Source organism: Pseudorca crassidens, chromosome 2 (assembly GCF_039906515.1).
Source record: "Pseudorca crassidens isolate mPseCra1 chromosome 2, mPseCra1.hap1, whole genome shotgun sequence".
Classification (NCBI taxonomy): Eukaryota; Metazoa; Chordata; class Mammalia; order Artiodactyla; family Delphinidae; genus Pseudorca; species Pseudorca crassidens.
The window spans coordinates 176,182,090-176,204,377 of NC_090297.1; the positions used below are offsets into that span (position 1 = coordinate 176,182,090).

Consider the following 22,288-nt stretch of genomic DNA (forward strand, 5'->3'; position numbering starts at 1 on the left):
TGATCCAGTAATCCCACTTCTGGGTATATAGCCAAAGAAAACAAAATCAGTATCTTGAAGAAATAGCTGCACTCCTATGTTCACTGCAGCGTTACTCACAACAGCAAAGATATGGAAACAACAGCAGTGTCTGTCAATGGATGAATGGAGAAAGAAGACGCAGCGTATCTTTGGAATATTATTCCAAAGATAATATGGAACAATGGAATATTATTCAACCACGAGAAAGAAGGAAATCGTGCTGTTTGCAACAACATGGATGGACCCTGAAGGCATTATGCTAAGTGAGACAAGTTACACAGAGAAAGACAAATACTGTATGATATCACTTATATGTGGAATCTAAAAAAAGCTAAACTCATAGAAACAGAGTAGAATCGTGGTTAGCAAGGGCTAGGGGGTTGGAGAAATGGAGAGGTGTTGGTCAAATGGTACAAACATTCAGTTATAAGATGAATAAGTTGTGGGTATCTAACGTACAACAGGGTGATTATAGTTAACAATACTGTATTATACACTTGAAAGTTGCCAAGACAGTAGATCTTAAATGTTCTTACCACAGAAAAGAAATGGTAATTTTATGAGGTGATGGAAATGTTAGTTAATGCAACAGTGGTATTCATTTCACAGTATATAAGTGTGTTACATCAATACGTTGTACATCTTACACTTACACCATGTTATATGTCAATTTTATTTCAATAAAGCTGGAAAAACATAAATAAAATAGCATATGGTCATAATAAAATTTAAAAGGTAAATTGCTTGCATTCATCAGTTATTATGCATAACATTCCTTAATATGGTGATGCACCTTTACATTCTTATCCAGTATGTGACATCATTATAGACTGATAAAATTCTGTAAATATGTAAAAATACGTACTTTTTACTCTATACTTGTACTATAAAAAATACTGTGATTTACTTAGACTTTCACCAATTTAAAACATGTTCAAAAGTAAGTTTAGTTTGAATTAAATTATACTACAGAATCTAATTGATTTTTCTCTTGCTAAGTCCCAGATCTCCATGTGTGGGCCAAGACCCATTTTTAAACCATGTTCAACAAACTAGCTAAATTTATGTTATTTTCCAGTTAAGGATAATGTTTACAGTCTAAGACAATGATCCAAAATGCAAATTGAAATATTTCACATTCTATGAAAACCATTTTAAAGGACTTAATAATAAAAGATAAATTGCCAGCATTACCTGGTCTGTGAGGTGCTGAATGATTTTTCCTCTCCCTATTTCTCCAGCCTTATCTCAAGTCTCCAGTCAGCCCCTACCTCATTCTTCTTACCAGGGGCCGCAGAATCAGGTCTTCGGAGGCCTGTCAGCTCACCTGAATCTGTGCCCTCAGTCGCTCCCTCCTTCCTAACTTCTAAGTCTCCCTCTGAACGCACCTGTGGCTGTAGAAGACAGTTTTTGGTATGTTGATAGCATTCTACTCTAAACATTGCATCTCTCTCCTTCACTGCATGAGAGCTAATTCTAGCCCCACAAGAGCCTGCTGACTAAAGGCAGGAGCAACTGAAGATCAGGGGAGTGACTGCTTCAAGGTGAAACCTTCAACCAATGGTATGTGTGCAGGGGTGAAAGTGGGTGAATAAACACCCCAGTCTGTCCATCTTCCCCTGGAACAATTCAGAAATATGTTCTACGTGTTTTCTCAGAGGATCACCAGTAGGACTGAGGCCCAGTTGCCCAAAATAGAAACCCACTTATTAACACACATCTCATTTGCATTTCTTTCTTTCTGTTTTTTTTTCAGCACTTTTTCATTTGTGCTTCCTGGGATCATTTCTCAAGTAAAATACTTGTTCCCAAATCCTTGTTCCCAGGTCTGCTTAACTTAAAAGGAGTGGTAAGCACTGTGCTGATCTGCAGAATCTATGACCAACGTAAAAACATTTGATTCCTTTTGAATAAACCAAAGCAGGGGGAGAGGGACATCCAGACGCATACACCCCTGTGATTTAAGCTTTCTGATACTGAATTACTAGAAGCTCCCTGAATATTCATTTTATTTCACCATTCTGTGTCTGCTTTCATGCTATTTTCTAAACGAAATGCCCTTCCCCAGCTTCCTCACTTGCACAATTTCTTATCTTCAAGAAGCAGCTCAGATATTCTGTTTGAAAAACTCAGAGTCAAGCTTCTGTCATAGCAACCGACATGTATTTCACATATAAACCTGAACACATTACATGGAGATGATCTGTGTAAGACTCATAAGCTCTTTGAGAACAGGGCCCAAAACTTACTTCCCTTCTAGACTCCAACACAGGGCCTGGTATGTACAGGCACTTATAATAATAAATGAGTAAATACCTTATTTTTCAAAAAACACTTAGAAGATGTCAGGAAATGTTTTAAGTGCTTTACCTGTATTAACCCATTTAATCCTCAAGACAACCTCTTGAGGTATGTACTATTATTACCATCATTTATAAAATGAGCAAACTGAAGCATAGTGAGGCGAACTGACTGACCTGCAGGTGACACAGCTAGCAATGAATGAGCCCAGAACAGATTTAGACTATAATCTATGTTCTTTACAGCTACCCATCATTGCTTCTTTTGAATTAAATATCAAACAGTAGGGCTTCCCTGGTGGCGCAGTGGTTGAGAGTCCACCTGCCGATGCAGGAGACACGGGTTCGTGCCCCAGTCTGGGAAGATCCCACATGCCGCGGAGCAGCTAGGCCCGTGAGCCATGGCCGCTGAGCCTGCGCGTCCGGAGCCTGTGCTCCGCAACGGGAGAGGCCACAACAGTGAGAGGCCCGCGTACCGCAAAAAAAAAAAAAAAAAAAAATCAAAAAGTAACATCTAACCAATAGAAAACACGATTTGTTATCATTTTGTTACAGACCTTGGTATCTAACCTATGCTAACCCACGTTCTTATCTATATCTAGTTTTCGAAGGAAGAGCTTAAAAGTCTCTCTCCAACAATATCATTTACAAAAGCAACAGTAAAAAAAAATATTTCCATCGCAGCATTCCTAAATATCATATGATTTCTAACTTACCAATGTAGATTTCCTTATGTACCAGAAATTTACTTTAAAAATTTATTTAACACCCCATGGAAAATAATATGCTCAGCCTAGGTAGTACCAGTTTTTAGAAATTAATATTCTTTTGAGAAAAGAGTCAAAGATTATTTATAAAAAGTGAATGATAAATGATTAATTCTTAATACATTCTTTAGCTATGTAAATAAAACCAAAATACACTGTCTAGGGTCCTACTTACACAGGCTGTTAATGGCAGTAGACTTGGTAAATTTCAGAGAACCAGCCTCAAGTGACTCTGCAAGTCACATTTCACACTGTGTTCATCCTGTTTCCTGTCAACAGTGGCTATAACGGGCACATAAACTAAAATTTATAACCTTTTGAATCTGTAAAAGTTCTGTGTCCTTAGCCTTTAGCAATGGAAATATGCCAGTAATTTGCTCTTACATAATCCCTCTTCTCCATCAGATTTGAGGAAATTTTAACTAGCATGGAATTATAAATTCTTAATGTCATTTCTGCATTGATAGGCTCCTGATAATCTTAAATCCAGATCAAGAATTATTTTAGAGTAAATTCATACCCCAGTCAACTGAACAGAAAAGACTGCAGTAAACATCCAATATATATTCCATTAAAAACAACTTTAAATACATCATCTAAGTAAACTTGGGGAACTATTTAAAAATTTAGGAGTCCTTGGCCAAAGCTTAACTGAGAGATAAAACTTCTAAAAACATTATCTAATAAAATGAATGGGACAAGATGAAGTGATTTATTTTGTTAGCCAAACCATATAATTTAACACTGCCCTTTTCATTTTACTAACCTAAATTTTCCACAATCTCATTTAAGCCATTATTTTAGGTACATGATTTATTCTCCACATTATTCTAATAATTCTCAATAAGCAAACAGGGAATTTTTTTAAATGTAATGATTGTTTAAAATTTTAAACTTCTTTTTTTTTTCTAATAAATATTCTAGTAAATAGTATTTATGTATCTCATCAAATGTTTTCTTTTTATTTTTCTAAAAGTTATTTTCCAATTATGTTTCCATAAAACACAGTGATCTCTCCAGCACAGACAACTACTCAATGAAACAATGTACTTCAGGTTTTAGGTAGAGAGCTTAATATTACTATAAATGCCTACAAAATATTCTTCACTTGTATGAAACTGGGTTTATCATATACAGGCATCCTATTTCTTAAAGTCTTAAATCAGAAGTAAAATTTGAATATGCATTTGGCTCAAGAGTTCTTAGAATCTGTTCTGAGAGACTGTGGGTTAAATTATCAAGTAGTATTTAATGAGCATATCAATTCTGTAAATTAAGTGACTTTAAATTACATGTTTTATACTAGACAACTACTAGAGACAGGGATAAAAAATCTATTTATTTGCACATTTCTGTTTCAGAATTTTCAACACGTTTCCTTGTAGACTCTAGGTTCTTTTTTTAAGTTGTTTGTTCAAAAGTGAGGTAACTGCATTTTGCAGTGCTCTGAAATATCTGAAAAAAAAAATTGTGTTCTTGATGGAGATTAAGAAGATAGATTTGAGACGTTTTTTGACTTTTAGGAAATAGTTTGCAATCTGGGTTTAACATAGATTTCTGAAGTGCAGAGTTACTACAAGGGGCCTGTGAACTGATTATCTATGTGTACAAAGCCGTATATATAAAATAAATATGTAGAATATCATACACTTATATGTGCCATTGTCAGAAACATATCTGTGTGTCATAAAGAATAATGTGCATACTTATTTTAAACATTAGTAGAGTCACAGTAGTTTTTGTTATATTTCTCAATCCATAGATGCTGAAAGTTAACACAACTAGCTTGTGTCAGATTATATTGATATAATAAAAAAATCTTTGTGTTCAAAATACTTGGAAAACACTGTTTGGAAGGCTTGCTACTAAAGGGAAAATTATTTATATTTTCAATTTCAGAGTATTTACCATTCATTTTAACTGTGACTTAGAAAATAATATGTCATTATATTGAAAGAACCACTTTTTTTTTTTTTTTTTACCAGAAGTGAGGAGGTAAAGGACATGAATGGATTGTAGAGGCCAAAAAATCTGCTTCTTTCCACATTTACATTTTTATTAAAGATCTGAACTCTAAAATTTAGGCATCAGAGAGATCTAGAGGAAAACTATTTGAACAATAAATATATGTGAACTCAAATCACATTTACCTTCAAAATTACGTATTGTCATTAAACCAAACTCTCAACTATCAGGGTGATTTAATTTTCCCCTCATCCTGTTTTCTGGACTTTAGTTATTATGAATGTATATGTGGTAGGCAGAAGAATGGCCTTTCAAAGATCCAGGCCCTGTTCTCCAGAACTTGTGGGTATACTATGTCACATAGCAAAGAGGAATTAAGATAACAGAAGGAATTAAAATTACTAGGCAACTGACCTCAAAATAGGGAGAGCAATATGGATTATTCAGGTGGGACCAATGTAATCACAAGGGTCCTTAAACATGAAAGAGGGAGGCAGAAAAGTCAGTGTTAAAGTGATACCATGGGAGAAAAACTCAACCAGACATTGCAGGCTTTGGAGGGGGACCATGAGCAGCTTCTAGAAGCTGAAAAAAGCAAGAAAATGTATTTATCCCTAGAGCTTCCAGAAGGGAAGCTGTTGACACTAATTTTAACCAGTGAGACACATCCTGGACTTCTGACCTCCAGAACTGTAAGAGAATAAATTTGTGTTGATTTAAGCCACTAAGTCTGTGGTAATTTGGTACAGCAGCAATAGGAAACAGTTTGCTAAGGTGTATGCACTTGATGACTATGTATATTTTCATGAATACCGAAAGAATTCAAGTGAAGTAATGATGAATTAGGTTAGCCCTTTCCCAACATAACTGCTGAAGTAAAAGGACTTTTGCTGTGGAGCTAAACATGATATAATGGGAAGAGATTCCTGCTTTTCCTCAGGAGAGAACATTTGCACCAGTAGGAATGAGGCAGAAATCTGGACAGGTGCATCAGACCGATGGTGGTGAGTAAAGCACTGGGCCAAGAGGGTTCAGTCCAGGCCATTTCAGGACCACCTGGTCTCTGACTTGCTCATCGCAGCGCTGATTCTGCAGAGGTGGGCAGAGCAACTAATGAGACCATATGACTCATGAGCAAGTGTGAGTAACCCATAGGAGATTTTGGGGCTCTGTGGGAGAAGAAATCCCTGGGGGATGGTGTAACGTTAGAAAGGAAATGAAGAATTTATTCTGGGAAAGGCAGTAGAAGCTCTAAGCAAATATAATTTTGCTATTAAAAAGACCCAGTCACAGATACAGAAAACAAACTTATGGTTACCGGGGGATAAGGGGAGGAGGGATAACTTGGGAGATTGGGATTGACATGTACACACTACTATATATAAAATAGTTAACTTATAAGAACCTGTTGTATAGCACAGGGAACTCTATTCAATACTCTGTAATGGCCTATATGGGAAAAGAATATAAAAAAAGAGTGGATATATGTATATGTATAACTGATTCACTTTGCTGTACACCAGAAAGTAACACAACATTGTACATCTACTATACTACAATAAAAGTTTTAAAAATAATTTTTAAAAAAATCCACACACTCAAGGTTAGAAAAAAGAATACACACACTCAAGGGCTAGTCATTTCATCCACATTTGAATTTGTCTCTCTTAATGGATTAATCAAGGAGGACAAAAACACAAAAGAAACCCCTGTTGTGAAATAAAGAGCCAGCTCAGAGGGAGGTCAGCTGGTCACTCTGAAAGAGAGCCTCTCAAGGTGACAGGGAAATTTTAGTCTCAGGTCTGATACCCATTTTGCCAGAAGCCCAAGTCTGAAAGTACAGTCCCAGTAGGTTGGACCCTAGAGGATGGACTTCTACAATCAAACTTAAAAGAGACTGATAATAAAACAGGAATATAGCTTTTGTGCTCAAAACCATGGCACTTCCTCCCTGTGTCTGCCGTCAAGAGCACCTCATTGTCAGTGTCAAGGCAACCGAGGTGCTTAACAGCCCGAGTTTGCGAGATGGACAAAGAAAAAGAGCGAAGGCTTTAGAAGGCCTGAAAGAATATTTTATCCGGTCAATGAAAAAGCCTGATGAACCATCCTTGTTCAAAAACCTAACTTTCCAGTGAGCTGAACACTAACGTCACTTGAAATACTATTTCTCTCAGTTTCTTGGACTTGGACAAAGCTGGAGGAAAAATGTCAAATGCTGGTATTTAAATCATGTTTATGAACTTCACGTGAACCATATTTAAACACGTTATGAAAAAGTGACTGAAAATACAAGATACATAATTTATGTATTATACGTGTTATTTCTAGTTTTAGTTCTATCCTAAGGTTAAAACCTGGTCACCTAGAATTTAATTCCTTCATTAGGAATCCAATAAGCAGTATCTTAAGTTGGATTTCTGAAGACAGTCTCTCTCACTTTCTCTGTCGCCCCCTAGATACAGAGGTATTTTGTTTATTATTAGTTTCCTTCCCAATTTTTCCATCAACACTAGATCCTAGACATACCTCATTTTAGCATCTGAGTTCCAGTATTTAACAAAATAAACCAAACCAACCACCTTTTCTGACCGATGCTCAGGGAATATGGGTATGAATGCTGCTAGATTCAAAGAGCAGAGGACAACTATGACCAAAGAAGGTTTTCACAGAGACTGTTTCTCAGAGGTCATTTCTTTTACACAGTTGCGAGCAATGAAGAGATCCTCATCGCAGAAGTAAACGCGGGTCAGAGGTAATCACTGCTAAACGTCAGCTTGGTCAGTCAAGACCACAAAAGAAATGTAAACACATTACCTAAACGGTGGCTGCCATTACCTTTCAAAAGAGAACGGTGTGTGTGGTAAGCCTGGCCTCCAGCTCCTTGGCCCGCCGCTGAAGCCACCGCCGCTCGCACTCCCGCCTCAGAGCGCCTGCTGACCCCACGTCAACCCCGCCGCCGCCGCCGCCAACGTTGACCCCACGTCGACCCCGACGCCGTCTCGCCTGCCGCAGCACCCTCGCCCAGGTGCCGTGTCAGAGTAAGCCACCTGCACTGCAGGAGGAGTGGTTGCATGGCTCTTGGGTGGAATTACACTTTGTCAATAATGGGAACGCCAGCGTTGTTCAGACTCTGTTTCTGTTTATAATGGCGACGTGGAAGAAATACTGCTGGGTGTGCAGCATGAGTCTGGACGGAGTAGCCCCAAGACTTCTCTGTGACCGCCCACCTTGCTCACAGACCTCGCAAGATACCAATGGAGCTTCCAAAGCAGACACACTAATATTGATGAGAAAAACAGCTCTCAGTCGGAGGAAGATTACATGGAGACAAAGAAAGACGGAGAAAGCCTCTTGAAGAAACACTCAGACTGGTTATGGGACTGGTCAAGTCGGCCAGAAAACATCACTTCTCACCCCCACCCCCAGTTCCTCTTCAAACCCCCGCAGCGCACGATCGCGCTCAGCTTGAGGAACACGAGTGTTAGGGAGAAAGGGGGCATCTTCTCTGCAGAGTTTCTAAAGTTTTTCTTCCGTCTCTTCTCTCTCATCTGCTAGCCATGGGGTTGGGTATCTATATCTGAAGGTTACTGAAAATATCCACCATAACCTTTTAATGAAGAATTGGAATCCAGCTTTTTCATTTAGTGGGAATTTACATTGGGGTTTGCAACGCAGCTTACTATCATCTTGGTCCTTGGGTGGCTGCACCACTTGTGTCATTTCTTAGGTAAATGCCACATTCCGAATTCAGTAAAATAAAAATAAGACACTTAAAAAAAAAGAGTGGTGTGAGTGAATATGGAGCATGTGGAGTTGAGAGGGAATTTCATTATAAAAACACTAAAACACTCCAGGACTCTGGGTGAAATGTTCATGAAATTAAAAACAAAATTATGTGGAAATTTCCAACAGAGGTGCCTACAACTATAATATATATTTAATCATTACTGGCCTCCCCGATTTAGCCACTCATGTTTAGTAAATGGAAACAATGTGAAGTGGGAGAAATATCAACTTTTGTAAGTGGGTATTTTCAATGAAATAATAAATATATTAAAATAAAGATTTTAAGCCTCTGGATTTCTTGTCATTCCCTTATAAATTCTCATAATATGAAAACATGCTTGTTTACCCATGTCTTCACTTGAAAAACCTTGCTGACAACCTGTTCATTACCAAAGCAGACCATGCCAAGATGATACAATGTGGTTTCTACCCACCAAGAGCTTTTATTCTGTAGAGGAGAAAGGCACATGCAACTTCTCACACAAGGGGACAATGGGATATTCTAACTGAAATTTTTCCAGTGTCCTTGTTTTGATGTCCTCACTTGGCTTTGGGCTTCACTAAGTATCCTTGCTCATAGAGTCTGTATTTTAGTTCTTTCAGCTATAATCCACTTTTATTATACCTGAGCTCTGTCGATGTGGTGGTAAGGTGGGGGGGGAAGAAGAACATTCTATGATCTTCTGATTAAATCTCAATCATTTGATGTGTCTGTGTCTCGGAGGTATGACCTTCACAAGTGTTAATCCAGCCTTTTTACCTTCAGCCTCCTATGCCTTTCTCTGGCTGCAACATTCCCAAATCGATTTATTTGAAGCCCTGATTCTAGATGCCTGTTTTTCCACCCCTTAAGTAAGACAGGAAGGCTGAAGTGAGTTCTCTTCCTTCATCTGGATGAAGTTTAAGAATTGGGCGAAGTCCTTTCTACTGGAAAGTAGACCTCTGATATGGAGAAGGCTCTGAACATGTTTCTAAATGGTTACTCTTCCCTTCCCCCTCCCAGAGCCAAGAGGGTATCTTTCTTGGACTTTCACCATAGACACGTGATGGGGTTCCTGGAAGGAAAGCCCATAAAAATGTGGGTTCTCTCTAAGGTTGTGGTTCCCAGCAGTTTTTCACCCTCACACTAGTCTCCACTCAACCTCCCAGAATTCACCAAAATTACCACTTAAGTGTTACTACCAGTTTATGGTTCCAACAGCTTCTATTGCTGTATCTCTCTGGGTGCACTTATCTCTCTAGGTGTTGGGTTGCTGGTTTACCCTGTAACCTAGTTCTCTGATGCATTCAAGATATCATTGTCCAGTTTTTTCTTATCGTAAATATGGGAGTTCTGACTTCCAAGCTCTTTACATGTTTGGTCTGAAACTAGAAGCCACAATTCATTTTTGATGTATAATATTGAATACATGAATTACCACTGTGATACAATTTCTAACATTCCTATTTAGGGATGATCTGCAAGAAAAATATCCTAGATCCTTATTTCCACCCTTTGAAAATGTAACATAAAGTGACAAAAATATGTAAAACACATCTAGGGCAAAACTTAAATATATAGAGAGACTTTAACTTTTAATTTAAAAATGAGACACAATATTAATAAAATCCCCTAAATATACAATGCCCCATGCCCCCCAACACAGTACCAGACAAATTAATTTAAACAATAACATAGAAAAAAAGAATAAACAAGAGGAACCAAGAAAACCATGTATAAAAGGGAAGAAGACTAAGTCTATAAAATATTTAACATACTGTAAAAATATAATAAAATGCACAGTTTAAAAAAATATGATTGCTGCACTTTTCGATAGGCCAACTAGGACAAAATCCAAAGTTTAGAAATAGACTTAAATCTTAGAGAAATTTAATATACTAGAAAATTAGCATCTCAAATCAGTGGGGAAAAGATGGCATTTTTAAAGCAGTTATGTTGGGACAGATGTATAACCATTACAAAAAAAGATAAATGTACATTCTCACCTTGCTACTTACAAGATGATAAATTCCAAATGCCCCAAAGATTTAAATATTAAAAATGAAACTATGCCAGTGTTAACAGGAACCATGAGTAAATTTCATTAAAACCTGAGAGAGGGGCTTCCGTGGTGGCGCAGTGGTTGAGAGTCCGCCTGCCAATGCAGGGGACACGGGTTCATGCCCCGGTCCGGGAAGATCCCACATGCCGCAGAGCGGCTAGACCCATGAGCCATGGCCGCTGAGCCTGCACGTCCGGAGCCTGTGCTCCGCAACGGGAGAGGCCACAACAGTGAGAGGCCCGCATACAGAAAAAAACAAACAAACAAACAAACTGAGAGAGGATAGAATTCTTCCTAAATATAACTCAAAAACTAAAAGTGAAAACTAAAACATTTGATAATTTGACTATATTAAAATAAAACAATTTCATTAAAACATAACCTAGAAAACAATAGGCAGAAGACAAACTGTGGTAAAAATAAAATACAGAACATATAGAAAGAGCTAACATCCTTAACATTTAAAGAGCTCCTAAAAATCAAAATAGAAAGACCAAACCCGAAGTGAAAATGAGAAGAAGTTATGAAAAAGAGAAACAAATGCAATTAGGATTTAAATATACAAAACTATGTTCAGATTCAGACATAAGACAAGGGAAAATTAAACAAGCATTTAGGGGCATTTATGGAAATAATGATAAAATTTGAATTAAGTCTATAATTTAGTTAATTATATTGTACCTCCAAAGGATACAAAGTTTCAGTTATGCAAAATGAATGAGTTCTGGAGACCTAATGTACAGCATGGTGACCACAGTTAACAATACTATATTATCCACTTTAAATTTGCTAAGAAGATAGATCTAAAATCTTTTACACACACACACACACACACACACACACACACACACACCACAGTAACTATGTAGAGGGGTGGATAAGTCTTTTATGATTGTGGTGATGATTATTATTATTATCTCACAACGTATACATATATCAAAACATCAAATTGTACCCCTTAAATATATACACTTTTTTGTATGTCAAAGATATCTCAGAGAGGGGCTTCCCTGGTGGCGCAGTGGTTGAGAGTCCGCCTGCTGATGCAGGGGACACAGGTTCGTGCCCCGGTCCAGGAAGATCCCACATGCCGCGGAGCGGCTAGGCCCGTGAGCCACGGCCGCTGAGCCTGCGCGGCCGGAGCCTGTGCTCTGCAGCGGGAGAGGCCACACAGTGAGAGGCCCGCGTACCGCAAAAAAAAAAAAAGATATCTCAGTGAAGTTTTTTAAAATATAATACTATACCAATGTTAATTTCCTTGTATTGGTAATTTTACCATCGTTATGTGTTACGTATGATATTAACCTTAGGTATAGCAAGGTGAAGGGTATATATTTATGTTGCAACTTTTCTGTGTGTCTATAATTATTTCAAAATAAAGAGTTAATTAAAAAATTAAGCTACACACACGAAAACAAAACAAAATATTTTTAAAAATAATGAATGACCACTTTATATTTATCTCTCAGTAAAAATCCAAAAGCTTGAAAATGCAACTTGTTGGTAAGGTTGTGAGGTAACAGGCACTCACCTTCCTTCTTGGTGAGAATACAAAATAGTATAGCCTTAAGAGAGGGACACTTTCAACACAGTGTTTACCATTAAATTCAGCAAAGCCATGTGCAGTATAGTGATTTATAAGAAATATGTATTTGGTTATCCCAATGACCATTTCTCATATATTAGTGGGTCTTTGTCCAGGGTTCCAGACTCACAGCTCCCCAAACCCTTGGAATTTCCTAACTGAGGAGAGATATAAAGGTGTCTTTGGGGCTTCCCTGGTGGTGCAGTGGTTGAGAGTCCACCTGCCGATGCAGGGGACACAGGTTCGTGCCCCGGTCCGGGAAGATCCCACATGCCGCGGAGCGGCTGGGCCTGTGAGCCATGGCCGCTGAGCCTGCGCGTCCGGAGCCTGTGCTCCGCAACGGGAGAGGCCACAACAGTGAGAGGCCCGCGTACCGCCAAAAAAGCAAACAAACAAAACAAAACAAAAAAAGAGAGAACAAATAAGTATACACAAAATATCATAGGTGCTAGGGGAACAACTCATTACTATAAAACAACTTAGAGTAATAATAGAGGAAAAATTAAGTATTGGTCAGGTGACTTCAAATGACTTGTATTTTGGAATAACCAAAAAGTCCTGATCAATAAGGAAATGTTATTCTTTACAGAAAAATTCCATGGAAATTGAGTGGAAGGAATTATAGAATTAGAAAACATCATTTTGTACTGCTGCTTAAATGACAGGTTTGGGCAATGATAATGAATATATACTACAGACATTTGGTGAATAATGGATAAAGAACTGAATATTTACATGGTATCAATGTATCCCAAGCTCATCACTGGGGAAAAAGCACAATGACACAATGCAGGAGTCATTTCGTTACCACCTGAACCCACTGAACTATCTTAGGATACAGCCAGTAGACACAAATCCATATGTGACCCATTTATTTCAACTAGTAAATAACATGAAAAATTGGGGGCATCAGAACATAATACTGTTTTATACTGTAAGTGGTTTAAGAGGCATAACTAACAATTGCAACGTGTGGACATATTTTTGGATGCTGATTAGAACAAACTATACAAAGACATTTTTGAACAACAAAAGAAATTTGAATATGGACTGGGTTTAGTAAAGATATCAAGGTATTTTTTAGGTATGATAATGGCATTGTGGTTATCTAGAAACTATTCTTTATAAAGACATGCTGAAATATTTAAAAGGGAAATATTAATGTCTGGGATTTGATTTAAAATGTTTAATCAAATTTCAAAAATAAGGACAAAAAGGATAAAGAAAGTGTGGCAAAACAGTGTTAATTTTAAAAATGAGTGTTACAGGTATGGGGACTTATGATATTCTATCTACTTTCAAACTACAGTGAAAATTGTATGATATTTTCCAAAGTTTTTAAAAAATTTTTTTGGGGGGGGACAAAATCCATCACAGTAATTCAAAAATTTCTTTTTGTTGATACCTAACAATTTTTTTGCTTCTCATAGTGATATTTGAGAAATTAAGTGCATTTTATCTCTTAAAAAGCCTGCAATGAGGAACTAATTTGAATGACAAAAGAAGGAACAACTGAACAGCAAAATAAATACTATGGTACTAGACTGTAACTCAAAATATAAATATACCCAAGTCCATACTGATAAATTACTGGATAAATAGAAGGAAAGAGATAAATCTTCCTTACAAAAGAATTAAAAATAATTTATATAGATACTTCCTCCTCCTCCTTAATTGTGGGCTGAACTTAGTGAGTTGCTTCCCAAGAATAGCACACGAAAAGGTTAGAAAAAGAACTTTTCAGTGGAGAAAGCTGGCAAACTCTACCTTAGCCAGGAGATCAGGTCAGCACCACCAATGGTAAGTCATGTTGATAGTGCGTTCCCACTGATGTGATGTGATTCACTTCTTTGGTACCTTCTCCCAAATCCATAACCTCAGTCAAGTCATGATAGAAACATCAGACAAACCCAAACTGAGAGATATTTTACAAAATACCTGATCAGTTCTCCTCAAAACTGCCAAGGTCATGAAAAACAGGGAAAGACCGAGACACTGTCATGGACAGAGGCAACAAATGAGATACGATTAGGAAATGCCATATAGAATTCACGACTGGGTCCTGGGACAGAAAAATGGCATTAGTAGAAAGAACAGAAATCCAAATAAAGTCTAGTTTAGTTCATAGTAATGGACTAATGCTGATTTCTTAGTTTTGACAAATGCACCAGGATTATGTAAGATGTTAGCAATGGCAACAGCTAGGGAAAGACTATGTGACAACTCCTGTATTATCTTTGTAACATTTCTATAAATCTATAAACCTTCCAAAATTAAAACTTATTAAAAATAAATTTCTGATCAAATTTAAAAACTTAACAATGTATTATTTGAGTCCTAGCAAAAATAGCAATTAGGCATTAGAAAAGAGGCCTTTACAGGACTGCAGGCGGGGAAGGACACCATTGAACTGCATAATACTAGAGAAAGTGGGTGAATTGTCCTGGGACTAAAGCCTGGAAGAGAGGCAGGCTAATGGGAGCTTTTATCCACTTGCAGATTAAAGCCTCTGTGGGAGAGGAAAAGGAACCTTGTAGGAGTCAAGTCATAACTAAAGAGAGGGGTGCTATACATAGAACATAAGCAGAGCATTTTCCCAGCTCAAAGCTTTTAGCCACTCACAGATGAGCTTGGGGAAGGCCTGGGAATTATAAAAACCAGATTCCAGTTTCAGCTCTGCCAGTAATATGCTGACAGTGAACAAGTCATGTGATTTTTCTCATTCTTGATTCTCTCAACTATGGGTTGAAATTCATCCACAGCTTTGAGTCTATGAATTTATAAAGGCAAGTTTTTTAATCCCTTTGGATATTTGAATAAAGCTTTATATTTGACAATGACACAAAAATTTAAATATATTGCAATATGAGAGGGATATAAAAATAGTTTTGGTCAGCATATAAAGCTCTAAATTCTCATTCTGACAAGTCCTTGGTTATGGCAGGAGGTAATTTAGCATACAATTACAATGTATGTAGGTTTGACCATAGAGAGTCATGCCTTTAATTCCTGAAGTATTCACCATACTTGCTATAATATTACCTGCAAGTATCATTCAGAAGCACAGGAACCCGTTGGACTGCACCATGAATGTGCAGTCAGCAAGGTCCAGATGATGAGAAAAACTACAGCCCAGTTTTTCAGTAGACTAATTGTAAGGAAAGAAGAGGACTGATTAGGGACTTATTAAAAGAGACTTAAAAGTCATATTAAGTTTAAAAAGGGAACGGATAAATATAAAAGCATGCATATCTGGGTTATAAAACTAAAAATGAAGTGATCATTATGAACTCCAGGATAACAGTTACTCATGGGGAGACAGAGAATTTGTAATTGTGGTGGGACACATGGATGGGGCTTCTAGGTGACAGGCAAAGTACTATTTTTTGACCTGAGTAGTAGTTCCAAGGGTGTTAGCATTTTAATAATTCTTTACAGTATACATTTGTTTTGTGTAGTTTTCACCCTTTATTTTATTATAATATGTAATAAAATCTTCATGTGTTGCTGGCAGAATGCTGTGTACTCCATTTACAAAAATGAATAAGAAACTTTTCCTATAATCAAAGGCTAGAATCAAGTAGAAAAAAAAAAGGTGACAAAATGAGCAACAGAAGCTTGCAATTCTTATTATGAAATTAGATAGAGTGAAGTCCAGTGGATGGGGTGTAGTTTTGCCTAGTTACGTTATAAGTGTTTTTGAAGGAGACATAATGCAACGCTTAAGCTTAATATTTAAAGGTTAATCACTGTTTTCAAATGGACAAGAGGATGGAGCCATCCAGAAAGAAGGGGATGATTATTTTACCAAAACATATTTTTTAACAGGTAAAATCATGACTCATACAAATGTAAAATAAATATGTATCTAAGATTTTATTTAACTCACTAGTTAATGAAGGAATTAGTAAGATGTTATAGGTGGTTCACAGAAGAATTCAAGACGCACACACGTATTGGTCAACAGGAATGCTAAAATGACTTTACAAATAGGTACAAAATTCATCAATATCCATAGGGCAGTAATCAAATGCATCTCCACTGGGCTAATCTGTGTTTATGTGAACCAGAAGCATGGGCATTACTATCAGTGTTCAACAATTTATAGAACTGTCAAATACCTCAAAGACAATGAGAAGGGAAGATAACTCCAAAGGGTGAACTAGACAGAAGGGATGGGGTGAGAAAAGAGGCTGAAAAGGTGGACAGGGGCCATATCATGAAGCTGAGTGAAGCCTTTTATTTTGTATGGCACTAGGGAATAAGCAGAGACAATTCTGAGTGGCCCTGGGGGTCGTTTTCTCTTCTTCTTCTGTAGCTTAGGAATAATTTAGTATAGGAGTTGTGAGTTAGATCAGTGGAAAAGTAGTAAACTCTGGCATTTCCTTAACTAAGACTCTCCCGTTGATACACAGATGCTATCTGTCCTCCTTTCCTTGTATTTTGAGTGACTGAGGGGAAGCTTTACTCTTGGCACCCTTCTGTGAAATGTCCAGTGCAGCTATGCCCATGGCAGGCATGCTTTTACGCGGAATAAGGCAAGTGTGGAAGATTTTGTGTGCTTTTGCTTCTCTGCCTGTCAGTTTCCTCAATGAACCAAATGTAATATTTTTTAGGAATGTTAGTATCTTTTCCTCCTTTTGCATTAGAGGTAGTCAATGAATCTGTTTTCCGTTTAATTTTGTTTTACTGTTACAAGTAGCAGTAGTAATATTTTGATTTTCAAATTAACATAATCAGAATTTTGGAAGAACTAGTGTGAGCCAGTATTCACACTGTGTTGCTGTGTTGAAAAATAACCAAATTAGAAACTAACACACCATTGTAAAGCAATTATACGCCAATAAAGATGAAAAAAAAAAAAGAAAAATAACCAAATTGATTGAAAGCAGATTGGGAAGAATTATGGAAAGGGAGACTTGATGAGTTTTCTGGAATGTAAGTTCTTTAAGAGTTCCCTTACCTCATGCTGGTTATACAGTTTACTCTCCAAATGGCTGGTAAAATAGTACTGATTTTGACTACTTGATTGGTCATAGAACATGGGTATTTCTTAGATAACATCAAACGCTCAGACTTTCAGGTAGAACTAATTAGGCAATTAGCCCTTTATTTGAAAAGACTTATTTGGCGTTATAGAGTTATATTTTTCATTCAATGCACATCTGAATGAAAGAGACAGTTCTATCCCCCCTTACTTCAATCTCCTTTGTTCCCCTACAATTTAGCAGCTGCAGAACTGGGCTGTAGTTCCCCCCACAGCCGGGATCTCACTGCTTGCACCTTCATGGTGCAGTTAAACATGTTCCTCTGTCCTCTGTCATTTCTGCAGATTGGCAGCTGGGTCCAGAGACTGGATATCAGATTTGATCTCTTTGGAAAACTGTAAGTAGAACGTAGTATGGCTATAGGAAGCACATAATGTCTGCTTGTCTCTTTTTGTGATCTTAGCCACCGTTGAAGTTTAACACCTGTATCTAATCATTTGTTGGTTTAAAAAGCTGAGATTTTAATATTATTTCACTTTTATTTGTTTGTCAGAATATATCTTACTAAAGCAATACTTTCTCTCAGTCACTCTTTGGTTTCCCATGGTAGAGTTAATAAGAAATATAGGATAACTGCTTAATTGTTCCCTTTATTAACCAGTTTTCATTTTAATATGTTAATTTCTATAATCCTCTGCAGGTAGGCAATTCTTTTTAAATATTGCTATGCACCCACAGATGAAAATAAGTTTGATGTATTCAATCCACTCTCGTTATTAAAAGTACTGAAAGTCTGATCGTCCCTTTGTGGTTAGTGGAAGACTAGTAAGTTGGCCCTTGAATAATTTGAATTGACTCCATTAGTCTTTGATAGCTTCCCTTCTAACCGATATGGCAAGATTTGCCAGGCTCAGCTCGTGCATTTCCTGTCTCAGACCTCAGCAATGTCTCCACTAAACCTAGGTCGCTTTTAGTGAGAAGTGACAGTTCAAGGCCACAATATGAGTCTCATCACGAAAGCATTAGTCATTGTATCTAGGTCTTAATAGTGAAAAGAGGAAGGGAATATTTATAAGTAGGAAAAATATACAGCCTAGCTCCATCCAACATAAAAGACTGGAAACAATAACCAACCCAGTAACAACTTCCCAAATTTATCCTGATACAGTCAAACTTCAAGACTAAGGAGATTTAAATTAAATGCTTCCTTATTGCATCTATATGTCCCTTATTCCACCCTAAAAATTCTGCTTCTCAAGGACACAGGAGATGATAAATAAGAATATCCACTAATTATTCATTTTGAAAATTATTCTCAGAATACTAATACTACCACCAATGTAATTATTGAAATTAAAGCTAGGAAAGTTTTCTTGAATCCTGGCTCATTCTAAAAGTATAAGAAAACTAATTTCATGTGAAAATAAACAACAGAAATGTATCAAATTCAAATTCCATGCAAAGTTATCATAAGAAAAGAAAAGAACAAGGAACATAATCATATAAATGCACACATTCACAAAAGGTAAGTATGAAACTGAGCCTCATTTTAGTAGGTCTTAATTTCTCCTAATGCCAAGGCAAAGACAACAACGATTCCAACTATCAACTTTCTGTACTGAAGTTATAAAACAATAATATTAGGTTAGAATATAAATGAGAGTGTAATGGTTGGAAATGGGTTGTTGAAACTAATAATATTTATAAAGTATCTGTTTCTTGAGAAACTTAAGAAAACTAATTGAAAAGCTATGAGTAATTCCATGAGCAATAATAGCAGTAATGGAATTCATTAAGGTAACAGGATATGTGTGTGTTTGTGTGTGTGCGTGTGTGTGTGGTAAAAGACGGCCATGACCATGACCATGACCGATATAACACATATAACAAATATATAACACAACTGTTTTCAGACACTGAAAACAGGCAACATAGACATGCGATACTTAACAGAAGAGAGACAGATGAAGTGAGCCATACAACTTCAACTGCCTTCTTTGAAGACTTCAGTGCAGGGAAGAAATGTAAGGCTCATTTAGAGACTGAGAAGTTTACAGGGGTACTCCTTAAATAGAGCAAAAAGTACTATTTTAAGATGAGGAAATAGTGATCTGCATTCAGGGAGAGCAAGAGGGCTGAAATTTGCAAGACCAAGTACTAGAAAGAGCTCAAGAAGTTTGTACGAGGGTACCTTGGAGTCTGGCTGAACACCAAGCAGCTCTCACGCAGGATAAAACTCCACGAGCATTGACAGAGGACACCTACTGTGAGATATACGTTAACCTTCAGAGCTTACACAGGGCTAAGGGACATTCAAGTACTTAACATCCAGAATAGCAAAACTTTAATAAACACTCTGAGAATTCATTAGAAATTTAAGAATCTTTCTATCTTAGTAATTAAGGCTATTCTAGGCTCACCATAACAAAGTTCAAATAAAAGTCTTTATGGACAAACCTGATACTCAGATAACTGCCTGACCAAGACCAACTCTATCATCATTAAATGAAGACTAATAAAGTCCTGATATTTAACATCACAAAATTCAAAATGTTTAGCATCAATATATAATTATTAGACATCTGAAAGAGTAGGAAAACGTGCTATTAGCCGGAGAAAAATTGGTATAAAAGCAGACCCAGAACCACAGTGAGGAATTTTCAAAAAAGGACTTCAATACAGGTATTTTAAGTATGTTCAAGTACTTCAAAGAAAAAGAACATAATAAAGAAAAATGCAAACTATAAAAAAATGGAATTTCTGGAACTGAAATTTAAAAAATTACAGAATAAACCTAAAACAGATTAGGCACTGAGGAAGAAAAGATCAGTGAAAATTTCTATCAAGACATAGCAATGAAAAATATCTGAGGAACAGAGAGAAAAGAGGCTGAAAAAACTGGATAGTTCCTAAGTGACCAGGGGGACAATGTCAAGGGGTCAAACATACCTGTAATTGGAGTTTTCTGAAAATGGAAGAAAGAGAAAAACAAATAGGAGAATCAACGCCTAAAAGTTTCCAATTTGATGAAAACTATAAAACCACACATCCAAGAAACTAAACAAATCCCAAGTAGAATGAATATCTTTCATATCATAATCAAATTTTAAAAAATCAGAGACAAAAAAAAAATCTGAAAAGTAGCGACAGAAAAAAAGACACATTAGAGCATAAGAACTATGATACAAATTATTACTGACGTTCTCATCAGGAATAATGGAGGCCAGAAGACAAAAATGCAACATCTTAAAAGCATTGGAAAAAAAGAACAAAAAAACGTGACTGTAAACCTAGAATTCTATCCTATGAGAATACTCTTCAAGCTAAAGGATAATTGTGCCCCAAAGAATGATTATCAGCTCAAGTCATCACGTAGCATCCACCCTGTTTTTCTTCTCCTACTTCCATCTGTCTGCACACACACACAGAGTTAGCCCACACATCTTCCAATTCTCTTTCAGACCTCTGGACAGGTCTTTAATGTAATTTACTTGTGTCCATGTTTTCACAGTCTCTCTCTCCACAGTTCTATCAGCCTGTGAAGAGCACATCTTACACGCAATTTCAGCAAATCTTATGAAAAATAGTAAATTCCTGTCTCATACTCCTCTGAATATAGTAATTCAAATATAGTCTTAGGGACTAGAATATGTCCTTGCTCACCAGCCCTTGCCCTCATTCACCTTTACAAAACTAAACCTCATATATATATATATATATAGAGAGAGAGAGAGAGAGAGTGCTAATAAATACTAGAGACTAAAGGAGTTTGTGGTGGAAGTGTAATCTGCATTATCAACATCTGTTTCCAGCTAGACTTGCCATAAAGTGCCCTCCTGTACAATATTTTTAACAGTCAATTTTCAGCCAAGGTGAACTTAAAAATATGTTCAAAGTAAAACTTATAGAATCAGGGGCATATAGTATAAATATATACTAAATATTCTTTAATTTCATTTCTGCAAATGTTTTGAGCTCCTAGCTGGTATCCCTAAAAGGGATCCCTGTGAATCTTTAAGAATAACTATTTTCTTAAAATCAATAATTCAGAAAGATTGAAAATAAATTTTCTTTTAGATTTGTTAACTTTTTTTTTTAATATATACAATTTTAGAGGAATTAAAGCATTAACTACTGGAGATCAAAGACTTGGAAAGACTAAAGCACATGCTACTGGTGATCAAAGGCTCTGATAATTCCGGATCTTCTTTTCTACTGACCTCTGGGAATTTGTAAGAATAAATCACTTAATATCTATCATCCCTGCCTTTTTTTTTTTTTTTTTAATGTGAGTTATGGTCTAGATCAGCATTTCTTAGATATTTGGGTTTCATGAAAAAAAAGAAGGTGGAAGCTGAACCAACTTTGAGTTGCCGTTTCTTTTTTAATAAGAACATAAAATAAACAATCCTACAAACTGCCGGCTCTAGTTACAATATTTCATTAAAAACATTTTAACATTAAAAAAGGCAAAAGGACAAATTCAGAATAAGTGCTTCATATTAAAAATAGATACTATTAAAAATACTTTAAGGAAAAAATTACATATGATCTTTTATTCCCATTTTCATCATGGACTGGTAAAAATTTTACAAATGTCTGAAGTCATTCCATGGACCTGTGCTTAAAAATCATTGAATTAAATGCTTCTTACTATCCCCTTCAACTGTGAAACTCTATGATCTATCTTCTTATTTTGATACAATATGTAAAGCAAATGTGATTAACATTACATAGCATTATGTCAGTTAAATGTAATTTACCTAATTCAATGTATTTAAATAAGTAAAAATACTTAATTTTAAGAACAAGGGAAAATATGATTGGTGTAGCA

The 22,288-nt window shown here is 36.5% G+C and overlaps 1 long non-coding RNA gene and 1 pseudogene across 1 annotated transcript in view; one reads left to right on the forward strand and one right to left on the reverse strand.

The window, feature by feature from the left end:
* LOC137212238 (uncharacterized) overlaps positions 1–22,288 on the reverse strand; it is a 541,428-nt gene that overhangs the window by 296,947 nt on the left and 222,193 nt on the right. The window lies entirely within an intron of this gene.
* LOC137220129 (BCL2/adenovirus E1B 19 kDa protein-interacting protein 3 pseudogene) lies at positions 6,991–8,634 on the forward strand (annotated as a pseudogene).